The sequence below is a fragment of the Homalodisca vitripennis genome, chromosome 7, assembly GCF_021130785.1.
Source record: "Homalodisca vitripennis isolate AUS2020 chromosome 7, UT_GWSS_2.1, whole genome shotgun sequence".
Classification (NCBI taxonomy): domain Eukaryota; kingdom Metazoa; phylum Arthropoda; class Insecta; order Hemiptera; family Cicadellidae; genus Homalodisca; species Homalodisca vitripennis.
In genome coordinates, this window is record NC_060213.1 from 26,564,903 (window position 1) to 26,574,990 (window position 10,088).

Below are 10,088 nucleotides of genomic sequence, written 5' to 3' on the forward strand. Positions count from 1 at the left end.
TCTTATTTTTGGATTTGAGTCAAAATATGTTTAATCATTTTCAAACTTAAAAACACTGAAAATGGTAAAAAGGACCTACAGTATGTTATTTGAGTTATTTAAATACCAACATATTGAAAATTAAAGTGTTCACCCAATATAGCATATGTATTGTAGCATGATATTGGGAAAACAGAAAAAGTTACCTAATAATAGATTATTTCAAATACTATTGGGTAGTTAGAAGACTAATGTACTTCTCGTTATTTTTCTACGTGACACTAGTTTTAATTACCAACAAATAGAATGTTTATGTTTATATGTTGCCAATGGCGCATTGTAGCGGGTACGGTTGTTATCGCGAGATAACCGAATCAAGCAACGCCGAGCGTGGCTGCTGCTTGGATGGGTGACCGCTGAGCGATCATGACGTCCTTGCAAGCAATCCGCCTGACCGGCCATTGGCGGTGGTTCGGAAGCCACCTTTAAGCCGCTGGTCCCCGAGTCAAGTGTTAGAGATGGCTTCTTAGTTCTAACTCCGTCTAGTAAAATAAGACATCACTTTACTTAATGAACAAACTATGGTCATCCAACATAACTCAGTTTAATGCTACACGATCAGTTTTAATTATTAAGATAATTTCAAAAGAAGTTGCGAGATATTTTCAGAGACCTTATGAAACAACCTTGTCCAACCAATAAGTCTATCTAAAACGGTAATTGTAACATTAGCTGTAACTTAGATCAAGTTATTTAAATAAGTCATATTGAAACCATTAAAAATATGTGAAAACGGAATGTAGTCATGATAAGGGCCCAATATTTTTAACACATAAGGCTATTTTGACTCAAAATTATGATCACAAAAAAAAAGAGAAACGACAACTGAAGAGAAGTACAACAATATATGTAACGTACAACAAAATGGTGGGGGAAAATGTCTTGCTTGGATCTATTAAATTGAATTTTATACCGCTTGACAGACTCTGGTTTAAAATGTATTATTTCCGATAGAAGGTTTTAAAAGGATAAGACAATCTTTGTTACAGTTGCTCAACTTTAGTGTTACAAAAATAGCTATAAAAATACTTATTTTTAATACCTTTAAATTCTTAAAACAGGACCAAGCAGAGACTGGCAATTTTTCACAAGTATTACTGCCATCTAGATAAAAGCTACATAAACAAAATTTAGATAGTCAGAAATAACCTCAGGTATATATTTTAAAGACCAGCATCACGACTGAAAAACCAAACCATTTTCATATTGATGAAACAACAATAGGGGATGATATGGGATTGCAACTTCTAGAAGATTTATGGTTTGTTATTAATCTTCTCGATGCTTTAGAATAATTAAATAGAGCTGAAATAGATTATAACTATTTAGTTTTTTTATTTTCCGCTGTCCTGGAAATGTGAAATTTCACTCACACACACACATATTTCTTGTAATATAAGTATAAAAACAAAAGCATTTTCATTTAAGACCCATAGCTGGTTTAAATCAAGTTACATCTAGAAAAACTACATTTGTTTTTAATTTCCAGATTGCTTAGAATGATGAAATTTAAATACTTATGTCTTATGCTCTCAAAAGACAATTAAAAGATTTTTCTTAAAGATTAAACACCATTCGAGTTAAAATGTGGTTGGGGCCTGTAGAAGAACTAATTTTTATTTTTCCAACTTCCCAACGTCCCTAAAGGAGCTATATATTTAACTCCTCGCTTCACACACGTTTATTATGCCCTCAACAAATACTAGTACCGGAAATACCATACATCGGAAGTAGATTGCAATGGGTGAAAGTAATCGCTCTAGGTCTGAAGTAGACTTTCATGCTTTCATTCACTTTTCATACTATATTGCTCCAGAAATATTTTAAAACTGGAAGTACGTAGATTAAAATGAATGGAAGAAGACGCTTTTTGACTGAGGAATACTTTCCACATCTATGTGTGTATTATATTTTCTTCATCAAGGAAACAATGCAAACAGTACTAGGTCACTGGGAACAACTGGGAGCAGAAGAAGGTTACAAGGGCCGAAAGCAGATACTTTATGAATGAAATAGGCTTCTCGGACCGAGTATGCATATATTTTGTTTGGTCGTGCATGGGATATTACAATTTTACATGTATGGAATGCTACTAATACTGTAGTATTATTAAATAAGGTATATGATTGAAGGGCCAGTTAGTTGACTCAAATACACGCATCCCTCGAGAACGCAGAGGGTTGGAGGCTAGACCGTCACCTCGCGATTTTCATTAGTCGCCTATTGTCACTGACTGAATTATTTATTAACACTTTAAGACTCATGACTATACAGTACTTCAAGACAATGTATTCTCAGTGTATTATCTGATTTTTAGTATCATCGTTCTCAATATGACGTTTACAATTTCAATACACTAATCGCTTTAAGATAAAATTACGAATAATAAAAATATGTGTTTATTTAGCAAAGTACTAATGTACCGTACTGCATTGTATGAGTTAGGCCTGCGTGAGTGTGGTTGTAAAACTACCTGGGCCCAGCTATAAGTTACTCTATTTGCTAATGTTATACTCCACATCTATGCAATAAACAATCATCATCAGCTCAAACAAACGGGAGGAACAGCTGATGGTCAGCAACAATATGGCAACATCGTCTCATACTTCATTGTATTATTTTTATGCAGATTTCAATAATGGTTAATAATAAAAGAATTTGACAATCTAGCAATCGTTTATTATTTCCAGCCTACCCTACTGAAGTTTATTAAGATATTTTTGTACTGTATCTTAATTTCATAGCCTAGTTTGGCCATTTTGTTTACTACTGCTGTAATCGTTATTTTTCGTAATATTACATATTAAGCTATCAAACACAAAAATTGTAAATTGTTAAGGCAGACTTTGGTACTCTTTAATAATTTATGTATAGACAAAACTTAATCAATTTTATTTTTCAATAACTTGATTATCGAATTTGTATTGAATGAATTATTAATTAATGGTCAGAAACATTAAATTCATGGACATATTTCAAATCCATTGCATAATGACACTAAAATTAAATGAACAGGACAATATTTAATTATTTATTATTTATATATTTAATTATATTTTAATTTACTTTATTTAGAAATAATTGAAGGCCATTTTTTGATTTGAGTAAAGTATAGTGTATGAGATTACGTTAAATCAAAGCCTTATTTACCAAGATTAAAAAAATTTTGTTCTTTAAAATAATTACACTGCTTAATATGAAACATTTACTAAGATTAATTAAAATTTTGTTCTTTAAAATAATTACCGTACACTGCTTAATATGAAACATTAATTATTTTATAATAATACATACATAGTTATTCAAAACATGTACAAAGTAAAACGTACAGTTTTTATTCTGAGTTGATAAAGAAAAATATTTTAAATCTAAAACTAGCGTATAAGCGTACCTTTAAACAATTTATAAAATCAGAAAAAAACAGAAAAATATTATTATTACTAAGTTCTTACATATTTTATATTGAAAATATTTTTCTATCTTGAATAGTAACCCCACCAAAATGTTTTATTTAGTTATCCAAAAATCATTTATGTAGAATTTTTTATTTTTAGCTCACTCATTTAATACTTACACTAAAAAAATGTGAAACTGTATCTAGAGATTTTCACATGACACCTGTACAGACTTTCAAAAAAATGGTCTGAAAGAATTTTGGCTACATTTGTTTTACTTTTCAGTTTCTATTAACTGCTAGTTACTTATCCAAAATCGCTAGGTAAAGCTATTATCATGCTTATAATTTAATAGTAAATGTCTTGTAAAACATAAAATAACAAATTTAAGTTTTTTATTTGGAAAGACAAAAATGGCTGTTTTTAGTCTATTAAACTTATATAAGAATACACTGATTCGTGCAAATTCCACACAAAACAACCGTTTATTTAAGGTGCCCCAACTTTAACAGACCAGTGACTCTCATAAGTCACCGTGGACCTTAAAAATCCCTAGTCAGGGGTGGGAATCGAACCAGTGACTTCAAGGCCAACTTTCGCATCCGAGAGAAGCATCTTAGACCACCAACCATCCTGACTAGGCTGGCACTATAGATGTCTTAAAGTAAGCAGATAGTTCACTTATAATTTCATTTCAACTGAGCTCACTCACTTATTGCTTTGACGTTTTAATGCGTCGTAATTTGTAGCACTTATAGGGTTCAATGCCCCAAAACAAAGTTCAACTGGTGTATAGTAAGATAAAATGACAGTTTTTAAAATAAATTGCATAATTACACCCATTGATATAACCTACCGATTGATTTAATTAATCAGAATATTTTACTTTAATCATCTTTACCAGCGTAAAACCATTTAAAGATTTTAAACACAATATTTGATAAGTCAATGGTAATGTTAATGTTTACCAACTACATCCTGTCCTAAGAGACCAGGATTTGCCTAGTGACAATATAAATTTAAAAATTATAGCTAACTTTAAAAAAACTAACCAAAATAGCGTTGACAATAAACAATGTTTTAATTTGTTTCAGTATGTTTATTTTGTTTTTATAGTTTTTTTTATTATAAATATTATTTTTGCTAGTACCTACTGTAATTGTTTGTTTCATGGATACGATTCCTAATTACTTAAAATATAGGGTTATATTATTGTTTTTTTTTTTATTTCAAATGCATGACTTTATTTATTATTTTATATAGGCTACATTGATATTGAGTGATAGTTCACATATTCGATGTAGGCTATAAAGTATCAACGAATATAATACAGGACAGGGTCTAATATCATACTCTACCCTTCAACTGTCTGAGTATTTGTACCTGTGACATGAAGGAGATTAAATTTGTGATCTGGTTAACAGATAACCACAATAGGGAATATTGGTACAAAACCGTATGCTTTCTGCATAAATCTGAAACAATTGTTGACCCTGGTTTTAATAAGTTATAATGTATACTAAGATATCTGAATGGCTTCTATTGTATTGTACAATTTTGATAATCAATGTTTACATAGTAAAACACGCAAATATAAAAGTTTGGTTTTATTTCATGACATTCAATACTTCCGTAATTCATTAATACAAATTGATAACCTAGTTGTTGATTTAAAAAATTGTTCATTTTGAATCACCCATTATCAGTCTTTCCAATTGTTAATGACCATAAACATTGTCAAAATGTAGAAATCCTATTATTCAGTGTTAGGTTAGGAATCAAATGTCAAAAAACAAACCTCTGACAACAACTTGTAAATACACAGTCATCAAGTTATTTTTCACACTAAAAAGTTAGCTGATATAAATATAAAATTGTTGTATATGGAATATAATTAATATGAAATTATTTATATTTAAAGTGATTTTTCTAGAAAACAGGACGTAGTAGGCTACTCCCATCTTTATTGTATATCAATATAAATTAAGTAATTTTATAATTACTTGTTATTGGCTGAGTACTTGTCGAGTGAACATTACTGGAATTTAAATTTTATTACGTAACTAACGTATGTTTTGGTTTAAATGTTATCTTACCTGCTCTTGCTCAGCAGACAGAGCAGCCGCCATTTTAAACAGACAACAGAAACTGTTGTCTTGCTTGTCTGTCCCGTCTGTATTGCACAGAATAGCCACCATAATAACAAAACTAAAATAATAAAAAGAATGTCAAATAAGTCTATATGGTATAAAATAATGTAGCTCTTTATTTCCACCAGAAGATATTAATTATTGATGGCCTACTTTTCTGTTTGATAAATACATATGTTTCATATATCCTAATTATCGTAAAATGTTAATTTCTTTACTATCCTTTTGAATTAACTTTAGAACTAAGAAATGGTATAATTCAAAAGACGTAATGCACTTAAGAATTTAAAAACTAACAGCAGTAGTGAGAAATTCTAATTAAATGTAAGGAATTTAAAATTATTGCTTTTAGAAGGTCTGCTCATTAATATTGAGTTTGCCGACTACCACTCTGATGTAATGGCTTCTATAGTTCAATGGACAATTTTATGAGGAAATGTGTTTTATTTTTGTCTATTGGAAAAACTATCGTCCAAAACAGGAAGAATCCCAGTCCAAGTAAGGGGAGAACAACTCTTTCCTTTATTTCCAACGAACGTAAATCAAATTTTTACAATATTGGTAGCTGACTCACTGCAATAAGCATGCAATAAATTAAAGTTAAATAAAACCTATAGAAATCAACAACAACAAACTACGTACTAACTAAAATTTTCAGTACAATACATAGCTCATATCACAAAAAGCGACATACATGAAGTAAATTAATTAGTAACACCATTAACTTAGCATAGGCAACAAAAAGGAAATAACAAGTGGGAACACAATTAAATTAATAACAATAAACCAAACAAGTGCCCGCAATTAAACTTTGTACACAGGTGCTCAATAACCTGTATTTTGATATACCAACGTCAAATAGGTGGTGTCGGCTGTCAGACGTCTTATCGTCTAAATTAAATGCACCGTTAGACGGACGTTCTCGTATAAAAGTCACTCCTGAGACTAAACCAAACAAGTGCCCGCAGTGAAACTTTGTATACAAGAGCGCAATAACCTAAATTTTAATATACCAACGTCAAAAAGGTGGTGTCGGCTGTCAGAGGTCCTATCGTCTAAATTAAATGCACCGTTAGACGGACGTTTTCGTATAAAAGTCACTCCTGAGACTAAACCAAACAAGTGCCCGCAATGAAATTTTGTACACAGAGCTCTGTATGCTAAATTTTAATATACTAACGTCAAAAAGGTGGTGTCGGCCGTCAGAGGTCCTATCGTCTAAATTAAATGCATCGTTAGACGGGCGTTTTCGAATAAAAGTCATTCCTGAGACTAAACCAAACAAGTGCCCGCAATGAAAATTGTACACAGGTGCTCCATAACCTTAATTTACATAAACTAACGTCAAAAAGGTGGTGTCGGCCGTCAGAGGTCCTATCGTCTAAATTAAATGCAACGTTAAACGGGCGTTCTCGTATAAAAGTTACTCCTGAGACTAAACCAAACAAGTGCCCGCAGTGAAACTTTGTACACAGGAGCGCAATAACCTAAATTTTAATATACCAACGTCAAAAAGGTGGTGTCGGTCGTCAGAGGTCCTATGGTCTAAATTAAATGCATCGTTAGACGGGCGTTTTCGAATAAAAGTCATTCCTGAGACTAAACCAAACAAGTGCCGCAATGAAATTTTGTACACAGATGCTCTGTATGCTGAATTTTAATATACTAACGTCAAAAAGGTGGTGTCGGCCGTCAGAGCTCTCGCATGAAATAAAATATATTATTAAATATCTAACTATATTTTACACTACAAGTTGCAACACAATATATTGTAGGTCTATAGATATTCAACATAAAATATATGACACACTGGATTATTGTAACTACACAGAAGTATTCGATTAAACTGAAATTTATAAAGAGACAAATAAATGTCACAAAGTTTTGATTACTGAAATACCGCCTCACCTCTAAATTAATTGCAGCTCATCTTTGTTAAAATGAAGTGTCATCAAGTGTCACAGTTGTAGGTACCAGTAATTTTATTCATAGACATTTGCTTGCTTTGATATAGTTTTAAGTATTAACTTATTATCGACAGTAATATCAATAAGGTGGTTTAAAAAACCCTAAACCCTGTAATTTGTTCTGTGTATTGTACCATACGTAGTAATTCTATTAAGTATATGTATCTATGAATTTTGCTTAAGTAAAATTTAACCCACCGATAATTAAAAAAATAGAAGTAAATATGAATTTGTTATAGTACAGTGTTGTAGGTATAGTAAACTTAACACCAGGTCATGCAATGGGGTATGTGACCAGCAAGAAAACTCTGGTTCTTCTTACTTGTAAGTCTCAACTAGTTAGACTTATTTGTTGCCATCGGTTGAGATAAATTGAAAAATAACATATTTGAGTGAGTTGTCATGTAATTAATGTAACTGGGCCGAGTCCTAATAGCTGTAGAAGCAGAGGTGGTAAATGTTATGTTAGCAAAGTGTACAGAATTTTGGAATTGATCCAGGGTTGCCACATGACAGACAAAAGGATGGATGATGGGACTCAGGGGATAGATCCACAATCGACCATATAGGGACATTAGGATTTAATTTAAAATTCAAAATTATAATAATTTGGATATTACAAGTCTATTAATAGGATGGGCTTAAACAAATGTCACATAAAGGCTTAGTTCAATGCACCATATATCGTACCTACGCTGATCACCAGCTCCTGAAACTCGCAGTTACGTAAGTATCTCGATAGTTGATGTTCAAGATGTAGCTCTCCTGCACATCCTTTGTGTATATATATTACATTATATTAGTGTATACCTGTATAATAACAGCAGATATCGTACCTAAACTGAGCACCAGCTCCTGAACCTCGCAGTTACGTAAATATCTTGATAGTTGATGTTCAAGATGTAGGGAGCTCTCCTGCACATTCTTTGTGTATATTATATTATAATAGTGTATACCTGTATAATAACACCATATATCGTACCTAAACTGATCACCAGCTCCTGAACCTCGCAGTTAACGTAAATATCTCGATAGTTGATGTTCAAGATGAGATGTAGCTCTCCTGCACATCCTTTGTATATATTATATTATACTAGTGTATACCTGTATAATTACACCATATATCGTACCTACGCTGATCACCAACTCCTGAACCTCGCAGTTACGTAAATATCTCGATAGTTGATGTTCAAGATGAGATGTAGCTCTCCTGCACATCCTTTGTGTATATATTATATTATATTATACTAGTGTATAGGCCTACCTGTATAATTACACCATATATCGTACCTACGCTGATCACCAACTCCTGAACCTCGCAGTTACGTAAATATCTCGATAGTTGATGTTCAAGATGTAGCTCTCCTGCACATCCTTTGTGTATATATTATATTATAATAGTGTATAGGCCTACTTGTTTAATTACACCATATATCGTACCTACGCTGATCACCAACTCCTGAACCTCGCAATAACGTAAATATCTCGATAGTTGATGTTCAAGATGTAGCTCTCCTGCACATCCTTTGTGTATATATTATATTATACTAGTGTATACCTGTATAATAACACCATATATCGTACCTACGCTGATCACCAGCTCCTGAAACTCGCAGTTACGTAAATATCTCGATAGTTGATGTTCAAGATGTAGCTCTCCTGCACATCCTTTGTGTATATATTACATTATACTAGTGTATACCTGTATAATAACACCATATATCGTACCTAAACTGAGCACCAGCTCCTGAACCTCGCAGTTACGTAAATATCTCGATAGTTGATGTTCAAGATGTAGCTCTCCTGCACATCCTTTGTGTATATATTACATTATACTAGTGTATACCTGTATAATAACACCATATATCGTACCTACGCTGAGCACCAGCTCCTGAACCTCGCAGTTACGTAAATATCTCGATAGTTGATGTTCAAGGTGTAGCTCTCCTGCACATCCTTTGTGTATATTATATTATACTAGTGTATACCTGTATAATAACACCATATATCGTACCTACGCTGATCACCAGCTCCTGAACCTCGCAGTTACGTAAATATCTCGATAGTTGATGTTCAATATGTAGCTCTCCTGCACATCCTTTGTGTATATATTATATTATACTAGTGAATACCTGTATAATAACACCATATATCGTACCTACGCTGATCACCAGCTCCTGAACCTCGCAATAACGTAAATATCTCGATAGTTGATGTTCAAGGTTTAGCTCTCCTGCACATCCTTTGTGTATATATTATATTATAATAGTGTATAGGCCTACTTGTTTAATAACACCATATATCGTACCTACGCTGATCACCAGCTCCTGAAACTCGCAGTTACGTAAATATCTCGATAGTTGATGTTCAAGATGTAGCTCTCCTGCACATCCTTTGTGTATATATTACATTATATTAGTGTATACCTGTATAATAACACCATATATCGTACCTACACTGAGCACCAGCTCCTGAAACTCGCAGTTACGTAAATATCTCGATAGTTGATGTTCAATATGTAGCTCCCCTGCACATTC